At 41.8% G+C, this 23,587-nt stretch overlaps 1 long non-coding RNA gene and 1 other non-coding gene across 2 annotated transcripts; both read left to right on the plus strand.

The window, feature by feature from the left end:
• Nucleotides 1–18,977: 18,977 nt before the first annotated feature.
• On the plus strand, nt 18,978–19,130 carry LOC124668943. Its single transcript, XR_006992005.1, has one exon. It is a non-coding gene; the product is annotated as a U4 spliceosomal RNA (small nuclear RNA).
• A 3,433-nt stretch (nt 19,131–22,563) lies between these two features.
• Nucleotides 22,564–23,438, plus strand: LOC124659309. Its single transcript, XR_006989535.1, has 3 exons — nt 22,564–23,021; nt 23,108–23,231; nt 23,355–23,438. It is a non-coding gene; the product is annotated as an uncharacterized LOC124659309 (long non-coding RNA).
• The last annotated feature ends 149 nt before the right edge of the window (nt 23,439–23,587 follow it).

Here is a 23,587-nt window from a genome sequence, read left to right on the forward strand (position 1 = left end):
TTGCTAAAAGTCCTAATGCTAGTGCTATAAATTTAGCCTTTACAAAACATATTACAAATGCTCTCATTAAAGCTAGGGAAGAGAAATTAAAACTTGAAGCTTCTATTCCTAGGAAGTTAGAAGATGGTTGGGAGCCCATCATTAAAATGAAATTCAATGACTTTGAATGTAATTCTTTATGTGATCTTGGTGCAAGTATTTCTGTTATGCCTAAGAAAATTTATGATATGCTTGACTTGCCACCATTGAAGAATTGTTATTTAGATGTGAATCTTGCTGATAATGTTAAAAAGAAACCTTTGGGGAGGATTGATAATGTTCGCATTATGGTTAACAATAACCTTGTCCCCGTTGATTTTGTTGTCTTGGATATCGAATGCAATGCATCTTGTCCTATTGTGTTGGGAAGACCTTTTCTTCGAACCGTTGGTGCTGTTATTGATATGAAGGAAGGTAATATTAAATATCAATTTCCTCTCAAGAAAGGTATGGAACACTTCCCTAGAAAGAGAATGAAGTTGACTTTTGATTCTATTATTAGAACAAGTTATGATATTGATGCTCCATCTCTTGAAAATACTTGATTTGCACTTTCTGCGCCTAGCTGAAAGGCGTTAAAGAAAAGCACTTTTTGGGAGATAACCCAAGTTTCATTTTATTTACTGTATTGTTGAGTCTTGGAAGTTTTTTACTACTATAGCAACCTCTCCTTATCATGTTTTTTGTGCCAAGTAAAGTTTCTATGCTAAAGTTGATGCTAGATTTGGATCGCTGCGCAGAAACAGCATTGCTGTCTGTCACGAATTCGTACAGATCTCCCTGTAGAAAAATCAAAAAAAAATATGCAAATTTACGAGTGTGATCCTCATATATGTACGCAACTTTTATTAGTTTTGAGTTTTTCCATTTGAGCAAGTTAAGTGCCCCTGCTAAATTCGTCTTTACGGACTGTTCTGTTTTTGGCAGATTCTGCCTTTAATTTCGCATTGCCGCTTTTGCTATGTTGAATGAGTTTCTTTGTTCCATTAACTTTCAGAAGCTTTGTGCAATGTCCAGAAGTGTTAAGAATGATTGTGTCACCTCTGAATATGTGAATTTTTGATTATGCACTATCCCTCTAATGAGTTTGCTTGAAGTTTGGTGTGGAGGAAGTTTTCAAGGGTCAAGAGAAGAGGATGATATACTATGATCAAGAAGAGTGAAAGGTCTAAGCTTGGGGATGCCCCGGTGTTTCATCCCTGCATATTTTAAGAAGACTCAAGCGTCTAAGCTTGGGGATGCCCAAGGCATCCCCTTCTTCATCGACAACTTATCAGGTCACATCTAGTGAAACTATATTTTTATTCCATCACATCTTATGTTCTTTACTTGGAGCGTCGGTTTGCTTTTATTTTTGTTTGAATAAAGTTGTATCCCATCATTATTATATTGGAGATATTACGCTCCGCTTTTTCATATGGAACACTTGTGTTCTTAGTTGTGCTTTAATGTTCATGGCGAAGGCTGAAATTGCTTCGTTAAATTGCTATTTGGTTGGAATCAGAAAATGCTGCATATGATGTGGATTAACTTGGCAATTGTTTGAGCTCTCATAGATCATGTTTAAGCTCTTGCATCATGTAGTTTAATCCATTAATGAAGAACTACCGTAGAGCTTGTTTAATTTGGTTTGCATGATTGGTCTCTCTAAGTCTAGATATTTTCGGGTAAGATGTTTGAACAACAAGGAAGACAGTGTAGAGCCTTATAATGCTTGCAATATGTTCTTGTGTAAGTTTTGATGTACCTGTTCATACTTGTGTTTGCTTCAAACAACCTTGCTAGCCCAAACCTTGTACCGAGAGGAAATGCTTCTCGTGCATCCAAACACCTTGAGCCAAAACCCATGCCATTTGTGTCCACCATATCTACCTACTATGTGGTATTTTTATGCCATTCCAAAGTAAATTACTTGAGTGCTACCTTTAAAATTTCATTCCTTTATCTTTGCAATATATAGCTCATGGGACAAATAGCCTAAAAACTATGGTGGTGATGAATATGTAGTTATGTGTCTTAATTCTTATAAGTTGCTTGTTGAGCGGTAACCATGTTTCTGGGGACGCCATCAACTTTTTACCTTTGTTGGATATCATGTGAGATGATATGCATGTTCGTCTTGTCTGAAGTAAGTGCGATTTCATGATCAAATGGTTTGAGTATGCATATGTTAGAGAAGAACATTGGGCAGCCAACTAAAGCCATGTATCATGGTGGAAGTTTCAGTTTGGACATACAACCTCAATCTCTTATGAGAATATTATTTGTTGTTGAATGCTTAAGCATTAAAAGAGGAGTCCATTATCTCGTTGTCTATGTTGTCCCGGTATGGATGTCTAAGTTGAGAATAATCAAAAGCGAGAAATCCAATGCGTGCTTTCTCCTTAGACCTTTGTACAGGCGGCATAGAGGTACCCCTTTGTGACACTTGGTTGAAACATATGCGATGTGATGATAATCCGTGTTATCCGAGCTGATTAGGACAAGGTGCGAGCACTATTAGTACTCTATGCATGAGACTTGCAACTTGTAGGAAGTATTATGCATAGCATATATGAATTATTACTACCGTTGACAAAATTGTTTCTATGTTTTCAAAACAAAAGCTCTAGCACAAAAATAGTAATCCATGCTTCCTCTGCGAAGGGCCATTCTTTTACTTTCGTTGAGTCAGCTTACCCACTTCTTTCTATCTTAGAAGCAAACACTTGTGTTAACCGTGTGCATTGATTCTTACATGTTTACTTATTGCACTTGTTATATTACTCTATGTTGACAAATATCCATGAGATATACATGTTACAAGTTGAAAGCAATTGCTGAAACTTAATCATCCTTTGTGTTGCTTCAATGCATTCTACTTTGAATTTATTGCTTATGAGTTAGCTCTTATGCAAGCCTTATTGATGCTTGTCTTGAAAGTACTATTCATGAAATTTTTTGCTATATGATTCATTTGTTTAGTCATTATCTTTGTTAGCAATGTTTTGTTCAGATCACTCCATTCATCTCATATGCTTTACAATAATGTTGATCAAGATTATGTTGGTAGCATGTCACTTCGTAAATTATTTGTGTTATCGTTTACCTACTCGAGGACGAGTAGGAACTAAGCTTGGGGATGCTTGATCCGTCTCAAACGTATCTATAATTTCTTATGTTCCATGCTACTTTTATGACAATACTTGAATGTTTTATACATACTTTACAGCATTATTATACATTTTCCGGCACTAACCTATTAACAAGATGCCGAAGCGCCAGTTGATGTTTTATGCTGTTTTTTATTTCAGAAATCCTAGTAAGGACATATTCTCGGAATTGGACGAAATCAACGCCCAGGGTCCTATTTTTACACGAAGCTTCCAGAAGACAGAGGGGGAAAGGAAGTGGGGCCACGAGGTGGCCACACAACAGGGCGGCGCGGCCCAAGCCCTGGCCGCGCCGGCCTGTGGTGTGGGCCCTCGTGACGGCCCCCGACCTACCCTTCCGCCTACATATAGCCTTCGTCGCGAAACCCCCGTACCGAGAGCCACGATACGGAAAACCTTCCGCAGACGCCGCCGCCGCCTATCCCATCTCGGGGGATTCGGAGATCGCCTCCGGCACCTCGCCGGAGAGGGGAATCATCACCGGAGGGGCTCTACATCATCATGCCCGCCTCCGGATTGATGCGTGAGTAGTTCATCCTTGGACTATGGGTCCATAGCAGTAGCTAGATGGTTGTCTTCTCCGCTTGTGCTATCATTGTTTAGATCTTGTGAGCTTCCTAACATGATCAAGATCATCTATTTGTAATGCTACATGTTGTGTTTGGTGGGATCCGATGAATCTAGAATACTATGTTAAGTTGATTATCAATCTATCATATATGTGTTGTTTATGTTCTTGCATGCTCTCCGTTGCTAGTAGAGGCTCGGCCAAGTTGATACTTGTAACTCCAAGAGGGGGTAATTATGCTCGATAGTGGGTTCATGCCTCCATTGAATCCGGGATCGTGACGGTAGGTTCTAAGGTTGTGGATGTGCTCGTTGCTACTAGGGATAAAACATCGATGCTTTGTCTAAGGATATTTGTGTTGATTACATTACGCACCATACTTAATGCAATTATCTGTTGTTTACAACTTAATACTGGAGGGGGTGCGGATGCTAACCCGAAGGTGGATTATTTAGGCATAGATGCATGCTAGATAGCGGTCTATGTACTTTGTCGTAATGCCTTGATTAAATCACATAGTAATCATCGTTGATATGTATTGAATCTTGATTTGTCAATTGCCCACCTGTAATTTGTTCACCCAGCATGCTAGTTATCTTATTGGAGAGACACCACTAGTGAACTGTGGACCCCGGTCCATTCTTTTACATCTGAATACATTCTATTGCAATCATTGTTCTTATTGTTCTTTGCAAACAAACACCATCTTCCACTCGATACGTTTAATTCTTTGTTTTCAGCAAGCCGATGAGATTGACAACCTCACTGTTACGTTGGGGAAAAGTATCTTGATTTTTGTTGTGCAGGTTCCACGTTGGCGCCGGTTTCACTGGTGTTGCGCCGCACTACACTCCTCCACCAACAACCTTCACGTGCTTCTTGGCTCCTACTGGTTCAATAACCTTGGTTTCATACTGAGGGAAACTTGCTTCTATACGCATCATACCTTCCACTTGGGGTTCCCAACGGACGTGTGCTTCGCGCGTATCAGTTCGTGAGGGCGTCAGAGAGGTTGTTGATCAGCATGAAGTACTTGGAGATGGTGCGCTCACCCTGAGACACACGCACTACAAGAGATTCGATATACTGTGACGAAAATCCTCATGACGGTGGTCCGTAACGTCACAAAATATCATAATGCGTGACGTTTTTACCCTGGCGTCATGGACTCCCAAAAACCGTGACGGCCACACAATCACCGTCACACATTACCACATTCTGTGACGACCTCGGTAGAATTCATGACGAGTGTGGATGGGTCACAGATAAATTATGGGAGACGAAGGAGAGCAATTAAAAATAACTCGTATATTCTGTGACGACCTCGGTAGAATTCCAACGTATCGATAATTTCTTATGTTCCATGCTACTTTATTGATGATATCTACATGTTTTATACACATTATATGTCATATTTATGCGTTTTCCGGAACTAACCTATTAACAAGATGCCGAAGTGCCAGTTCTCGTTTTCGCTGTTTTTGGTTTCGAAATCCTAGTAACGAAATATTCTCGGAATTGGACGAAATCAACGCCCGAGTTCCTATTTTGCCCGGAAGCATCCGGAACACCCGAGAGCCGCCGGAGGGGGCCCTGTGGGCCCCGGATGATAGGGTGGCGCGGCTCAGGCCCCGGCCGCGCCGGCCTATGGTGTGGTCGCCCCTTCGACCTTCCGACGCTGCCCTTTCGCCTATATAAAGCCCCTGCGTCGAAAACCCTTACGGAGGAAGCCACGGTACGCGAAACCTTCCGAGCCGCCGCCATCGCGAAGCCAAGATCCGGGGACAGGAGTCTCGTTCCGGCACCCTGCCGGACGGGGAAGTGCCCCGGAAGGCTTCTCCATCGACACCGCTGCCATCTCCACCGCCATCTTCATCACCGCTGCTTGCTCCCATGAAGAGGGAGTAGTTCTCCATCGAGGCTCGGGGCTGTACTCGGTAGCTATGTGGTTCATCTCTCTCCTATGTACTTCAATACAATAATCTCATGAGCTGCCTTACATGATTGAGATTCATATGATGATGCTTGTAATCTAGATGTCATTGTGCTAGTCAAGTGAGTTTTACTTATGTGATCTCCGGAGACTCCTTGTCCCACGTGTGTAAAGGTGACAGTGTGTGCACCGTGTGGGTCTCTTAGGCTATATTTCACAGAATACTTATTCACTGTTATGAATGGCATAGTGAAGTGCTTATTTATATCTCTTAATGATTGCAATGTGTTTTGTATCACAATTTATCTATGTGCTACTCTAGCAATGTTATTAAAGTAGTTTTATTCCTCCTACACGATGTAATGGTGACGAGTGTGTGCATCCGTGTTAGTACTTGGTTTATGCTATGATCATGATCTCTTGTAGATTGCGAAGTTAACTATTGCTATGATAGTATTGATGTGTATTATTCCTCCTACATAAGCATGAAGGTGACAGTGTGCATGCTACGTTAGTACTTGGTTTAGTCGTATCGATCTTTCATGCACTCTAAGGTTATTTAAATATGAACATTGAATTGTGGAGCTTGTTAACTCCGGCATTGAGGGTTCGTGTAATCCTACGCAATGTGTTCATCATCCAACAAGAGAGTGTAGAGTATGCATTTATCTATTCTGTTATGTGATCAAAGTTGAGAGTGTCCACTAGTGAAAGTCTAATCCCTAGGCCTTGTTCCCAAATACTGCTATCACTGCTTGTTACTGTTTTACTGAATTACTACTGCTGCGTTACTACTGCTCGTTTACTTCCTACAATATTACTACCATCAACTGCACGCCAGCGAGCTATTTTCTGGCGCCGTACTACTACTCATATTCATTCATACCACTTGTATTTCACTATCTCTTTGCCGAACTAGTGCACCTATTAGGTGTGTTGGGGACACAAGAGACTTCTTGCTTTGTGGTTGCGGGGTTGCATGAGAGGGATATCTTTGACCTCTTCCTCCCCGAGTTCGATAAACCTTGGGTAATCCACTTAAGGGAAACTTGCTGCTGTTCTACAAACCTCTGCTCTTGGAGGCCCAACACTGTCTACAAGAATAGAAGCACCCGTAGACATCAAGCACTTTTAAGGCGCCGTTGCCGGGGAGGAAAGGTAAAAGGTACTCACACTCCGGATCTCGGCTACTAAGCTATTTTCCGGCGCCGTTGTAAGTACTCAAAACTATTTCCTTTAGATCCTGCAATTGCGACATTTGGTTTCTTGTTTACACTAGTTAGGCATAATGGACAACAATGACCTTTTTATTCTATTTCCTGATTTAAGACATGGATGGTTTGATGCGAAAATTAAAAAAACCATGGAACATATTAATATGAATGCTTTGAACACTATTGTTGCTAATGCTATGGAAAATTCTAAGCTTGGGGAAGCTGGTTTTGATGAGCATGATATTTTTAGTCCCCCAAGCATTGAGGAGAAAATTTTCTTTGATGATACTTTGCCTCCCATTTATGATGATTATAATGATAGTAGTCTTTTGTTACCACCTGTTATGGTGGATAAATTTGATTATGATTACAATATACCTCCTATATTTGATAGCTACTTTGTTGAATTTGCTCCCACTACAATTAATAAGAATGACTATGCTTATGTTGGGAGTAGTAATTATTTTATGCATGAGACTCATGATAAGAATGCTTTATGTGATAGTTATATTGTTGAGTTTGCTCATGTTGCTACTGAAAGTTATTATGAGAGAGGAAAATATGGTTGTAAAAATTTTCATGTTACTAAAACACCTCTCTATGTGCTGAAATTTTTGAAGCTACACTTGTTTTATCTTCCTATGCTTGTGACTTTGCTCTTCATGAACTTGTTTATTTACAAGATTGCTATGCATAGGAAGCATGTTAGACTTAAATGTGTTTTGAATTTGCCTCTTGATGCTCTCTTTTGCTTCAACTTCTATTTCTTGCGAGTGCATCATTAAAACTGCTGAGCCCATCTTAATGGCTATAAAGAAAGAACTTCTTGGGAGATAACCCATGTGTTTATTTTACTACAACAATTTTTGTTTTGTTGAGTCTTGGAAGTTGTTTACTACTGTAGCAACCTCTCCTTATCATGTTTTTGTGCCAAGTAAAGTTTCTATGTTAAAGTTGATGTTATATTTGGGATCGCTGCGCAGAAACAACATTGCTGTCTGTCACGAATCTGGGCACAAGTCTCTGTAGAAAATTCGAAAAAATCTGCCAATTTACGAGCGTGATCCTCAGATATGTACGCAACTTTCATTAGTTTTGAGTTTTTCGATTTGAGCAAGTCTGGTGCCACTTTAAAATTCGTCTTTACGGACTGTTATTTTTTGACAGATTCTGCCTTTTATTTCGCATTGCCTCTTTTGCTATGTTGGATGAATTTCTTTGATCCATTAATGTCCAGTAGCTTTATGCAATGTCCAGAAGTGTAAAGAATGTTTGTGTCACCTCTGAATGTGTGAATTATTAATTGTGCACTAACCCTCTAATGAGTTTGCTTGAAGTTTGGTGTGAAGGAAGTTTTCAAGGGTCAAGAGAGGAGTATGATATACTATGATCAAGAGGAGTGAAAGCTCTAAGCTTGGGGATGCCCCCGTGGTTCATCCCTGCATATTTTAAGAAGACTCAAGCGTCTAAGCTTGGGGATGCCCAAGGCATCCCCTTCTTCATCGACAAGATCATCGAGTTCCTCCCCTGAAACTATATTTTTATTCGAGTCACATCTTGTGTTCTTTACTTGGAGCGTCGTGTTTGTTTTTGTTTTTGTTTTTGAATAAAATGGATCCTAGCATTCACTTTGTGGGAGAGAGACACGCTCCGCTGGTTGCATATGGACACATATGTCCTTAGGCTTTACTCATAATGTTCAAGGCGAAGTTTCCTCTTCGTTAAATTGTTATATGGTTGGAATTGGAAAATGCTACATGTAGTAATTCTAAAATGTCTTGGATAATGTGATACTTGGCAATTGTTGTGCTCATGTTTAAGCTCTTGCATCATATGCTTTGCACCCATTAATGAAGAAATACATAGAGCTTGCTAAAATTTGATTTGCATATTTGGTCTCTCTAAGGTCTAGATAATATCTAGTATTGAGTTTTGAACAACAAGGAAGACGGTGTAGAGTCTTATAATGTTTACAATATGTCTTTTATGTGAGTTTTGCTGCACCGGTTCATCCTTGAGTTTGCTTCAAATAACCTTGCTAGCCTAAACCTTGTATCGAGAGGGAATACTTCTCATGCATCCAAAATCCTTGAGCCAACCACTATGCCATTTGTGTCCACCATACCTACCTACTACATGGTATTTCTCCGCCATTCCAAAGTAAATTGCTTGAGTGCTACCTTTAAAATTCCATCATTCACCTTTGCAATATATAGCTCATGGGACAAAATAGCCTTAAAAACTATCGTAGTATTGAATATGTACTTATGCACTTTATCTTTTATTAAGTTGCTTGTTGTGCGATAACCATGCTTACGGGGAACGCCATCAACTATCTTTGTTGAATATCATGTGAGTTGCTATGCATGTCCGTCTTGTACTGAAGGATCTATCACCTTAATGATTGGAGCATGCAAATTGTTAGAGAAGAACATTGGGCCGCTAACTAAAGCCATGAATCATGGTTGAAGTTTCAGTTTTGGACATATATCCTCAATCTCATATGAGAATAATAATTGTTGCTACATGCTTATGCATTTAAGAGGAGTCCATTATCTGTTGTCCATGTTGTCCCGGTATGGATGTCTAAGTTGAGAATAATCAAAAGCGAGAAATCCAAAATGCGAGCTTTCTCCTTAGACCTTTGTATAGGCGGCTGATACGTCTCCAACGTATCGATAATTTCTTATGTTCCATGCCACTTTATTGATGATACCTACATGTTTTATGCACATTATATGTCATATTTATGCATTTTCTGGAACTAACCTATTAACAAGATGCCGAAGAGCCGCTTGTCGTTTTCTCGCTGTTTTGGTTTCGAAATCCTAGTAAGGAAATATTCTCGGAATTGGACGAAATCTTCGCCCTGTGGTCCTATTTTTGCACGGAGCTTCCAGTAAGACCGAAGAGGGAAGGAAGTGGGGCCACGAGGCGCCGACACCATAGGGCGGCGCGGCCCGGGCCCCGGCCGCGCCGACCTAGGTGTGTGGGGCCCTCGTGTGGCCCCCCACGTTGCCCTTCCGCCTACTTAAAGCCTCCGTCGCGAAAACCCCAGATACCGAGAGCCACGATACGGAAAACCTTCCGTAGACGCCGCCGCCGCGAATCCCATCTCGGGGATTCAGGAGATCGCCTCCGGCACCCTCGCCGGAGAGGGGATTCATCTCCCGGAGGACTCTTCATCGCCATGATCGCCTCCGGAGTGATGAGTGAGTAGTTCACCCCTGGACCATGGGTCCATAGCCGTAGCTAGATGGTCGTCTTCTCCTTGTTGTGCTTCATTGTTGGATCTTGTGAGCTGCCTAACATGATCAAGATCATCTATCTGTAATACTATATGTTGTGTTTGTCGGGATCCGATGGATAGAGAATACTATGTTATGGTGATTATCAATCTATTGTTTATGTGTTGTTTATGATCTTGCATGCTCTCCGTTATTAGTAGAGGCTCTGGCCAAGTTTTTGCTCTTAACTCCAAGAAGGAGTATTTATGCTCGATAGTGGGTTCATGCCTTCATTGACACTGGATCGTGACGAAGGTTCTAAGGTTGTGATGTGCTTGTTGCCACTAGGGATAAAACATTGATGCTATGTCTAAGGATGTAGTTGTCGATTACATTACGCACCATACTTAATGCAATTGTCTCGTTGCTTAGCAACTTAATACTGAATGGGGTTCGGATGATAACCCGAAGGTGGACTTTTTAGGCATAGATGCAGTTGGATGGCGGTCTATGTACTTTGTCGTAATGCCCGATTAAATCTCACTATATTTATCATATCATGTATATGCATTGTTATGCTCTTCTCTATTTGTCAATTGCCCGACTGTAATTTGTTCACCCAACATGCTTTTATCTTATGGGAGAGACACCTCTAGTGAACTCGTGGACCCCGGTCCTATTCTTTACATAGCATACAATCTATCGCAATTGTGTTTTACCTGTTTTCTTTGCAAACATCTTCCACTCGATACGTTTAATCCTTTGTTACAAGCAAGCCGGTGAGATTGACAACCTCACTGTTTCGTTGGGGCAAAGTACTTTGGTTTTGTTGTGCAGATTCCACGTTGGCGCCGGAATCCCTGGTGTTGCGCCGCATCACATTTCGCGACCATCAACCTTCAACGTGCTTCTTGGATCCTCCTGGTTCGATTAAACCTTGGTTTCTTTCTGAGGGAAAACTTGCCACTGTGCGCATCATACCTTCCTCTTGGGGTTCCCAACGGACGTGTACATCTACGCGCATCAGCGGCATGGAGGTACCCCTTTGTGACACTTGGTTGAAACATGGCATTGCAAAGATCCGGTAGTCCAAGCTAAGTAGGACAAGGTGCGGGCACTATTAGTATACTATGCATGAGGCTTGCAACTTGTAAGATATAATTTACATAACTCATATGTTTTATTACTACCGTTGACAAAATTGTTTCATGTTTTTAAAATAAAAGCTCTAGCACAAATACAGCAATCGATGCTTTCCTCTTTGAAGGACCATTCTTTTACTTTTATTGTTGAGTCAGTTTACCTATCTCCCTCCACCTTAAGAAGCAAACACTTGTGTGAACTGTGCATTGATTCCTACATACTTGCATATTGCACTTGTTATACTACTTTATGTTGACAATATCCATGAGATATACATGTTATAAGTTGAAAGCAACCGCTGAAACTTAATCTTCCTTTGTGTTGCTTCAATACCTTTACTTTGATTTATTGCTTTATGAGTTAACTCTTATGCAAGACTTATTGATGCTTGTCTTGAAGTACTATTCATGAAAAGTCTTTGTCATATGATTCATTTGTTTACTCATGTCATTACCATTGTTTTGATCGCTGCATTCATTACATATGCTTACAATAGTATGATCAAGGTTATGATGGCATGTCACTTAAGAAATTATCTTTGTTATCGTTTTACCTGCTCGGGACGAGCAGAACTAAGCTTGGGGATGCTGATACGTCTCCAACGTATCGATAATTTCTTATGTTCCATGCTACTTTATTGATGATATCTACATGTTTTATACACATTATATGTCATATTTATGCGTTTTCCGGAACTAACCTATTAACAAGATGCCGAAGTGCCGCTTCTCGTTTTCTGCTGTTTTTGGTTTCAGAAATCCTAGTAACGAAATATTCTCGGAATTGGACGAAATCAACGCCCTGTGTTCCTATTTTGCCCGGAAGCATCCGGAACACCCGAGAGCCGCCGGAGGGGGCCCCGTGGGCCCCGCGATGATAGGGTGGCGCGGCCTGGGCCCCGGCCGCGCCGCCCTATGGTGTGGTCGCCCTTCGACCTTCCGACGCTGCCCTTTCGCCTATATAAAGCCCCTCGCGTCGAAAACCCTCACGGAGGAAGCCACGGTACGCGAAACCTTCCGCAGCCGCCGCCATCGCGAAGCCAAGATCCGGGGACAGGAGTCTCCGTTCCCGGCACCCCGCCGGACGGGGAAGTGCCCCGGAAGGCTTCTCCATCGACACCGCTGCCATCTCCACCGCCATCTTCATCACCGCTGCTGCTCCCATGAAGAGGAGTAGTTCTCCATCGAGGCTCGGGGTTGTACCGGTAGCTATGTGGTTCATCTCTCTCCTATGTACTTCAATACAATAATCTCATGAGCTGCCTTACATGATTGAGATTCATATGATGATGCTTGTAATCTAGATGTCATTGTGCTAGTCAAGTGAGTTTTACTTATGTGATCTCCGGAGACTCCTTGTCCCACGTGTGTAAAGGTGACAAGTGTGTGCATCGTGTGGGTCTCTTAGGCTATATTTCACGGAATACTTATTCACTGTTATGAATGGCATAGTGAAGTGCTTATTTATATCTCTTAATGATTGCAATGTGTTTTGTATCACAATTTATCTATGTGCTACTCTAGCAATGTTATTAAAGTAGTTTTATTCCTCCTACACGATGTAATGGTGACAGTGTGTGCATCCGTGTTAGTACTTGGTTTATGTTATGATCATGATCTCTTGTAGATTGCGAAGTTAACTATTGCTATGATAGTATTGATGTGTATTATTCCTCCTACATAAGCATGAAGGTGACGAGTAGTGCATGCTACGTTAGTACTTGGTTTAGTCGTATCGATCTTTCATGCACTCTAAGGTTATTTAAATATGAACATTGAATTGTGGAGCTTGTTAACTCCGGCATTGAGGGTTCGTGTAATCCTACGCAATGTGTTCATCATCCAACAAGAGAGTGTAGAGTATGCATTTATCTATTCTCGTTATGTGATCAAAGTTGAGAGTGTCCACTAGTGAAAGTCTAATCCCTAGGCCTTGTTCCCAAATATCGCTATCACCGCTTGTTACTGTTTTACTGAATTACTACTGCTGCGTTACTACTGCTCGTTTACTTCCTACAATATTACTACCATCAACTGCACGCCAGCGAGCTATTTTCTGGCGCCGTACTACTACTCATATTCATTCATACCACTTGTATTTCACTATCTCTTTGCCGAACTAGTGCACCTATTAGGTGTGTTGGGGACACAAGAGACTTCTTGCTTTGTGGTTGCAGGGTTGCATGAGAGGGATATCTTTGACCTCTTCCTCCCTAAGTTCGATAAACCTTGGGTAATCCACTTAAGGGAAACTTGCTGCTGTTCTACAAACCTCTCGCTCTTGGAGGCCCAACACCGTCTACAAGAATAGAAGCACCCGTAGACATCGGGGGTGTATCGTAGTACTTTCGATAAATAAGAGTGTCGAACCCAACGAGGAGCGAGAAGGTGTTGACAAGCGCTTTCGATGAAGGATTCACTATAAATGCTCACAGACAAGTTTTCAGGGGGTTTTGATATAGCAGATAAATAAAGTACAAGTACGTAAAATTCGAGAGTAATAATTGCAGCGAGTGGCCCAATCCTTTTTAGCACAAAGGACAAGCCGGTTTGTTTACTTATAATGACCAAACGTTCTTGAGGACACACGGGGATCTAGTCTAGTGCTTTCGCTTCATATAGTTGATTAATCTTCATTGTTTTGATAAGTGTTGCGTGGGTGAACCTATGCTAATGCACCGCCCTTCCTAGGACTAATACATACTTGTGATTATACCCCTTGCAAGCATCCGCAAATACAAGAAAGTAATTAAGATAAATCTAACCACAGCCTTAAACTCTGAGATCCTGCTATCCCTCCTGCATCGATATACCAACGGGGGTTCAGGTTGCTGTCACTCCGGCAACCCCACAATTAGAAAAAAAAATACAAGATGTACTCCCCTAGGCCCATAAAGGTGAAGTATCATGTAGTCGACGTTCACATGACACCACTAGAATAATAACACCACAACTTAAATATCAAACCATTAAATATTACTCAACATAGTTCACTACTAACATTTAGACTTCACCCATGTCCTCAAGAACTAAACGAACTACTCACGAGACATCATATGGAACATGATCAGAGGTGAAATAATGATGAATAACAATCTGAACATAAACCTTGATCCAATGGTTTCACTCAATAGCATCAATAACAAGTAATAATCAATACCGGGAGAGTTTCCCCTATGGAATACTCAAGATTTAACCCTAGATGTTACAGCGGAGACGAGGTGCAGCGGTGGAGATGGCGGTGTCGATGGTGGAGATGATGATGATCATCCCAATGAAGTCCAGCTAGATGACGGTGACGATGGCGTCGATTTCCCCCTCCGGGAGGGAATTTCCCCGACGGATTCCTGCCCGCCGGAGAGCTCTTTTCTCTCTGGTGTTTCTCCGCCCCGCAGAGGCGGCTGTGTGTATTCTCGCTTATCCTCCGTGCCTTAGGTTTTCGGGAGGATGAAGTACGCGAAAGAGAGGAGGCCGAGAGGGGCTGTGGGCCCCCTCCCCACAAGGCGGCGCGGCCAGGGCAGGGCCCGCGCCGGCCTATGGGGGGCCCATGGCGGCCCTCCTCGGCTCCTCCTTTTGGCTGGCTCATTCTTCTGGAAAAATAAGATCTTCGGTGTAATTTCCGTGAATTGTTGATCTTCAGAAATATGGTATCCTGACGGTGCTTTTTCAGCAGAATCCTGACTCCGGTGAATAATTCTCCAATAATCATGAAACATGCAAAATAAGTGAAATAACATAAGTATCATCTCTAAATATGAAATATATCAATGAATAACAGTAAATTATGATATAAAATAGTGATGCAAAATGGACGTATCACGTACCTGCTGACACGACCGTTAAGTGGTGTACACACAAGTTCGGCAACTCACTCCCACTCTCTCGCCAAGAGTCCTTCTCCGCTCTATCTCCACTCCCAGTTGAGCATTCGGCGGCAGCTAGGGTTTTGGAGAGTTGTATATCCTGTCCATGGGAAGGATTCTCGTCGAAATGTCGTCAAACTCCAACTCCCATAGGAGTATCTAACTTTCGTATTCTTATGCCTCAGGGTCAGTACATTGGGCTCGGCTTATCAAGTCAATTATTTTGAATTTCTATTCACATGTTGGAACTTCTTTTCTGATTGGTGTAAAAACACGAATGAAATGTTGCGTTGACTTTGGGTGTCTTTTTGCAAATGTTGTGTCCATGCTGCAATCGTTTGTAGCGGTGTTCCAAGCGCTTGCTTCCATATTGTTTAAGTGCAATAGTTATTTTTTCAGAAATTTGCTTCGACCACATAAGAATCTGTTGCATAAACACATTTTTTCCTACATTTTTTTCGAAATGGGGAAAGACCCCACCCTCCGCATCCAAAAGATGCATACATCTTTTATTACTTTTATTAAAACTTAGTCTTACATTTATTGCAATTCACGGATCACACAAAGTTGATACACGTATCAACCATCTAAAAATAAAAAAAAAGCAGCGCCACTACATCATGGCAAGATACATCTATCAAGCTGCCAGCCACAATGGTTGAATAAATCCCGAGCAACCGTTTCTAAACGGTTGCACCCAAAATCCATGTCCGAGTGGCACTCATCCGGCTGGAGACATAACCACATATGAGTCCACTGGATGTCAAGGGGAATAACCTGTAGAAAAGAAGCACATTGTGTGTTGTTAAAAATAATATCATTAGGAATGCGCCATATTGCCCATAAGAGAGCGCAAATGCCGACCCTAGTCTGACCCTTGACTCTCTTATTCAATCCATGCAACCAATTTCCAAAAATATTGGTGACATCTCTAGGGGCGAAAATTCCAAAATACATATGAACAATGAGCCAAATCATTTTTGCAAGAGGACAGCCAAAAAATAAATATTGTATTGCTTCATCTTTATCACAAAAACAACACTTAGTACTTCCTTGCCAATTTCTTTTTTTGAAGATTATCTTTTGTTAGTATAAACTTTCTATGTAAGAACCACATAAAGCTCCTAATGTGTAGAGGAACTTTGATCTTCCAAATGTATCTGCACAAAAAAAATGTGTGTTTATGAATCAAATCGAGGTACATGGACTTGACCGAGAACCCACCTGAGTGTGTCAAGCTGCAAACAAAAGTACCAGGCGGTTGCGACAAATCCACCTCAACCAAATGGCTGACCAAGTGCAACCATTTGGACCAGTTGTACTCATTTAAGTTTCTCCTAAAAGCTATATTTAGAGGAAACCCAGCTAGTACATTTTCCAATAAAACATTCTTATGTTGCACAATATTGTAGAGAGAGGGATATTGTTGAGCAAGAGATATATCACCGAGCCATATGTCTTCCCAAAATCTAGTATCTAAGACATTCCCTAGTGTAAAAGAACCCCTAGAGAAAAATTCCCCCTTAACCCTCATCAAGCCTTTCCAAAAAGGCGAATCTGTGGGTTTAGCCTCTACTTGTGATAACGTTTTGTTATTCAAATATTTATTGTGAAGAGGTTCTTGCCACACACCATCTTCATTTAAGAGCTTAAAGAGACATTTACTCAACAAGCATGTGTTCTTCATTTCTAAGACTTCGACCCCTAGCCCACGTTGGTCTCTTGGCCGACAAATTATATTCCATTTTGTAAGTCTATACTTCTTCTTGAGTTCATCAGATTGCCAAAAAAAAATCTAGACCTGAAGAAATCCAATCTCTTGCGTACTCCTTTAGGTATCTCAAAAAGGGGCAACATAAATATTGGCAAACTAGTAAGCACAGAGTTAATAAGCACTAAAAGATCACCATAAGAGAGCAGCTTACCAATCCAGCAACTAAGTTTTTTTCTCGAACCGGTCCTCTACAGGTTTCTACTCTCCAATTTTTAGTTTTCTAAAATGAATCAAAATCCCTAAATAACGGAAGGGCAAAGATCCAACCTCGCAACCAAAAAGATCTCTATACCGATTTTCAACCTCTTTCGCTTGCCTAAAACAAAACAAAAATCGCTCTTATGAAAGTTAATCTTTAAACCCGAAAGTTGTTCAAATATGCAAAGAATTAACTTCATATTCAAAGCCTTTTCAAGATTATGGTCCATGAAAATAATAGTGTCATCAGCATACTGTAGAATAGATATGCCCCTATCAACTAGATGTTGTATTAATCCATCTACCTGACCATCCTCTTTAGCCCTAGCAATCAGGATAGCCAACATGTTCGCGACAAATATTAAAAAGAAGAGGATTTAAGATCCCCTTGTCTAAGTCCTTTTTTAGTCTGGAAAAAATGCCCAATGGCGTCATTCACTCTAATACCAAAACTACCCATAGACACGAAATCTTTGATCCATTGGCACTAGTTTGGATCGAAACCTTTCATACGTAGAGCTTGTTGTAAAAAAAACACCAATTTACTTTGTCATATGTTTTTTCAAAATCTATCTTAAGAAGTACACCGTATAGTTTCTTCCTATGCAACTCGTGGATAGTTTTATGGAGCATCACGACCCGCTCAAGAATGTGTCGGCCTGGGATAAAATCGCTTTGAGTAGGTTTAATTACCTGTGTGCTAACTCAGTAACACAATTCATTCCTACTTTAGTAAAAACCTTGAAGCTGACATTAAGGAGACATATTGGTTTATATTGTTGAATCTAAATCGCATTCTTCTTTTTGGGAAGCAAAATGATTATTCCAAAATTTAAATGAAATAGGGGCAGTTCCCCTCTATAGAATGAAGAAAATAAACTCATAAGGTCTCCTTTTATAAAGGACCAACAACTTTGTTCTTTTCCATCTGGTCATGGGGCTTTGTTCTTTTCCATTTGCATAATAGCTTCGAATACCTCCTTGTATGTGATTCGGCAGTCAAGATCAAATTCTCCTCAACTAAGATTTACGGAATATCTTCTATTTGGGATTCAACAAGAGAGAAATCATTTGAGACCGATGCCCCAAAAAGTTTTTTGTAATATTTGGAAATATATATCCTTAGGTTTTCCTCTCCAACTATGGTTCCTTCATCTTGCTCTAATTGAAATGTTTTTTCCTCCTATGCTTGCCATTAGCAATTAGGCGAAAGTATCATGGGTGTTTTTAAGTACTGCGACTTTTTTCATGGTTTGGCACCGTGCGGAAAAAATATTGCAACAATATTCTAGTAAGATTATAAAAAAATGCAATGAGTGGGGATATTTTTGGGACGGCTCGGCATCACAATTTTTAAGTCGAACCATAACGGACCAAATTGTGGCAGATCTCACTCCGCCTGCCTGAAACACTGCCCATTGTAAAATATACGTGTCATACACGGTTTTGTTGAATTTTTTCACTTGGTACGCAGGTGTTTTCTTAGTATATCTTTTTTTTTTCGAAATTCTTCAGTATATCGATGTACTATTTGAAATGACTTGAGCACGACTGACTAGACACGACGACTGCAGTTGCTTGGAATTTGTAGTTGCCCACTAGGCCACCACAACGGGCCAACGGCTAATAAATTGTATGCAGATGCGTGGTCCAGGCTCACGTGGCTGCTGGGCTCTCAAAGAATGCATGGGCCGAGCGAATGGAATAGCAGGGCAGCTAACCCCTCTTGTTTGTTAATACATCGAGTCGGTTTGTTTGCTCCGTGCGTGCAGTGTTGATTACAATTTTAGTCCCACCTCGGCTACGGAGGAGAGAGCGCGAGGCGTGACGGGGTATAAAGAGGGGTGGCCGGGTACACGGGGAAGGCATCTTTGCGCTTGGGGCAATGACGCAGCTAGTGAGGTAATACCGAGGCGCGTCAATTGCTGGTTGAAAACTATTTCCAAACCCCCTCTTTGGCCCTCACGGGTCACTGAGAATTTCTGAAAGGGCTCCCTCTCCTTCGGGCGAGGGTAAAGTCCACAAATCTAAGCACCAAAAATGTTTCTTCAGTCTGGTTCAGCATTCAGATTATTGCATTCGTTTCTAAAGTAGGTTCCTGCTGACTACTCCCTAAAATTTTGCGAAAACCCCCACGTTGCGAGTTACTCGTCACCGCTATGTCCCTGTCCGTGTGTCGTCGCCATCCCCGTCCCGTAAGGCCGTAACTTGGCCCTTCTCGCCCTTATCGCCCTTCTCCTCGCGATAGCTTGGCCGTGGCCGTCGCCGTCGCTGGCACCGCATCGCCGCCGCTCCACATCTCCTTCTCCTTTCCCTCCGCGTCTTCTCACCATCCCCGTCTCGGCCGCTCGCCATCCCCGTCCCCTTCTCCTCCATATCCAGAAGATCACCATCTCCATGACGCGGTTGGATCCGTGAAAAAGGTTGAATTTTTTCGACCTTTTCCACAGATCCGATGGCAGCAATGCGAGATCAGCTCATAGATTCGGTGGCCGCCGCCGCCGAGCCGGACGAGGCGGAGGCGGAGGAGGGGGACGAGGAGGATGCGCTGCTGGACAGCGCACAGGCCCTGATCTCGCGGGTCGTCGGGCAGGAGGCCGACCCCAACCCGCGCCTCAATACACACCCTGGCCACCATCTGCGACCAACAGTAGGCCAGGTACATACGCCCGCTCCCCCCTCTCTTCCACTGGATAATTCGCTCTTGATTGGATGATCGATTTCTACGCCTTGCTCCTGTTCTTCCCACTAGACCACAAGAATCGTCCCGAGAGAGAGAGAGAGAGGTGGAAAATCGTCTGTCTTCGTTCTTGTTAGTCTGTTACTGGAACAGCATGCAGAGTTGCAGACCATCCACCACACAGATTCCCCTAGATATGCCGTTTTCGTGCTAGGAAGTTGCAGTAATCACGCAAGGCATAAAAAAGATGGAGTGCTTGTCTCGCTGTCTGCGCAATCTAGCCAGGTTCACCCAGTCTGACTGGAGCGGAAAATCAAAACCAATCTAGCCAGGTTCACCCAGGTTCACCATTGTAGATATATGTTCCCCTGTGGTAGCCAGTGTGTCATGCGTAAAACCAGTACCGCCTAGTCTTTGCGCATCGCTCTGTATTTTGTTTGATCTTATTATCACATTGAAACATAATGTGCACACTTCACAGCATGGAGGCTACTGCTTGATTGGGACGTGTGCTCTGTTTTCTTAGCATTTATGCCTCACTTGAAAGAAATCGTTGAGATTTGTAGACCATTGCTATGATGAGAATGTGGAACTCTTGATCAGATATGCTCGCTTTATATATGTATAGTTACTGCATGATGTTTTTTCACACCTCATGGTTGAACTGAAGGATATTTTTGTTGCTATCCCTATGATTGACCCTTGTTACCAATATTACTAAATTAGTGTACTACTCCAATGACATGTATGCATGCTTTGCATATTGTAACACCCTACTCAATGTTTTGGACTTTGTTTTGAATCAAGTTTCGATTCTTCATTGTTTGAACATGCTGGTTTCTCTTCAGCATGAGCTTACTACTACTGCAATACTCCATCAACCTGCAGGTGGAGAAGGTGGAGGAACGTGCTGCTGCAACGGAGGATCCTAGCTGAGTGCGCCAACCCCGACAATGGTGGGGATGCTCTGCCTTGCAGCTTGAGGTACGGGTTTACCCAGCCTGCTCCAGAGAATTGCAACTTTTGACGCACAACTTTTGTTCTGAATAACTGGAATGGGTTGTTTACCTTGAACATACTAAGAGTACATTCATTTACAAAACAAAGTACTCCTAATACGCATATTTTGAGACTGATGTTGTAGTACAGCAGATGATGTATTTGAAATGTTGCATATATACAGCAGGGTCCACATAACTTAAAACTACGGAGTATTGCATAATTTAAAACTACTCAAGATGCTTCTTGAGCTGCTTCTGCTTCCGCTTTTTCTTTTGCTCTTGCTTCTGCCTCTTCTATCAACTGCTTAAGCTGCTCTGCTTTTGCTTGTTTGCTGCTTGTGCTATTCTCAATAGGTTGTGCTTCTTCTATAATTTTTAATGTCTCTGCAACTAGATCAGCCTTGCAAGTAAGAAAAATAGGGAGTTTTCCTTCCTTTATCCTTTTGTCTTTACCCATGTGTTGGATTTCATAGCAATTCCCTCCTTGCTTCTTCATAGTCTCTCTCAAACATGTTTGCAATGTTAGAAAGCTTTTAGCTAGCTTATCCACCTCATAGTTCTCAAATTCTTCCTGCACAGCTTCAATCAGTTCTCTAATATTTTTCGTAGCTCATAGCGATCGGTGAGAGATTGAATAGACCGAAAGAAGCATAGATCTAGAATGTTCATATCGGGACTATTAGGTGGTTGTTGCAGATAATACAATGTTCGAGTCAGTTTGTGCAACAACTTGTAGGAAAACAGTGGTCGTTAGGCTTGATGTGTGGGGTGGCATTGTCTTGTTGTATATAAATAGTTCTCCCTGCGTCCTCATCCGGCCACTTGTCTAGTATAGCAGGGATTACTTTATTGCACATGAAATCCCTCATTACATCTCTCGTTAACTTTCATTGATTTGAGTTCAAGAGTACCCTTTTCCTCGTTTTCGCTTCTTCTAACAGCCGGAGCTTCGGTGACAAATGGCCATGTGCCTATTTTTCCATCAAAAGTGCAAACCTTTATTCCATCAACAATGGCAAACCTTGGCTTAGCCACGACGAAGTTAAAAACATAACCTTCCCTATACTGTTCTTATTATGCACTGTCCGATATAGGGTAGGCTCTCCAGGGACTAGATAGTACACATTGTTTTTCTATGTCAAGTCAAACCATTTTTCGTCGATATGGACAAAATTGTCCATTTCCTTGAAGAAAACACTCATATCTGTCATTGTGCACTCTTGGAGCATAAACATACAGAACTTCAGTCTTTCAATTCTGTTAGCTGGCTTTAGAGCTGGCTTCAAAGTGTTTGAGCAGCGATTGAGTTCACCCCATTCTAACCTTCTGTGCAAGGTTGTTCGGCTAACATTGAGTTCCCTTGCTAGAGCTCTGACTGTTTTTCTTCTATTCAATGGGATTGAGGTTACCCTGGAGAGCTCTAGATCTTTTCTCTTACGTCCAACTCTGCCTTTTTTCTTCGATGAAACAACTACTTCTTGCCCTGCTGCAATTTGTTGCCGTGCATCTTTCCAGATTTTTTCAACTGTACTTAGACTTGTCTTTAATAGACTAGCAACAAGCTCCTTGTCTTTTTTATCCACCTTTCCATCTCTCGAGTCCGTATAAATTGCATTGCAAAGTAAGCTCCAAATCTTGCTTGGTCTGATAGGTCTTTTCCGGATGGCTGCCCAACACCTCCTGCATCATTGACTACATGGTCATTATCTTCTTCGAGTACTTCCACTTCAACCATGATGGAACCGCATGACAAGAAGAACAGTATAAGTACTCCCTCCGTTCCGGAATATGCTTGTGCAAATCTGATGATGATGCTTGTGCAAATATGCTTGTGCTTATGCAAATATGATGATACATGGCCATTATCTGAAGTTTGTCCTTTTTTTCTTTAGGGGAAATTTGTGGTATATCCATTTCTGCTAACATTTCTTGGAGATGTTTTTGTGTATTGGTGTGCTGTCAGTGCCTAGGCACAGTGCGATACTAGCTTTATATGTTCACAAGTTAAATTGCCACCTGTCAACACATTGTAATTTTTATTCACAAGTACTGCTTCAGTCACCACATTTTTATTCGTAACCCAAGCCTTTGTCTGATGATACAATACCCATATTTCGGACAACCCTGATTTGCTCTGCTTGGCACACCTAAATGTTCACCAGGAACTTACCGTACTCTGGGAGAAGATGAGATGTCATGATGTAACCATGTAACTGCACGTGTTCTTCAAGTAAGTTGACCGTACACATTCCTTATGAACATGCTGCTCCGCTCTTCTAGTGCTTGTTCTGATTGCCACCATTATTTCCCTGGCAGACATGTGTGAAGTGGTGCTCGCAGCCAGAGAGGGATGCTATTTTCGTTGCCCTGCAGCCGCACTTGCTCGCTCTTTCTCGCCAGAAATATGTTGTTTTCCTCGTAAAGAAGCTCGTAAAACTTGGTAAATATTTTTACGTTTCACTCCAGAACTCACTCAATATGGAGTTGTTATACTATGGAATGTTGCTCCATTGTTTGATAATCCTTATAGTTTTACTAACATATCTCTTGTCTGTCACTGCAGCCACCAAAAAACAGTTTGCCTGGTTCATTTCATCCGTTCATGGCAAAGTTGCTTCGCTACTTCGTCACACGATAGGAGCGGCAGGTATGTGTTGCTATGTGTTACTGTCATAAACTTATTAGGAAACTCGCCATGTACACTAGCGGCTGGAGCTAATGGTTCTGTACCATTGTATGGGCGTGTTTCCGTTTTGTATACAAGCAATGAAGTGCGATACTAGCTTTATATGTTCA

Source organism: Lolium rigidum, chromosome 6 (assembly GCF_022539505.1).
Source record: "Lolium rigidum isolate FL_2022 chromosome 6, APGP_CSIRO_Lrig_0.1, whole genome shotgun sequence".
Classification (NCBI taxonomy): domain Eukaryota; kingdom Viridiplantae; phylum Streptophyta; class Magnoliopsida; order Poales; family Poaceae; genus Lolium; species Lolium rigidum.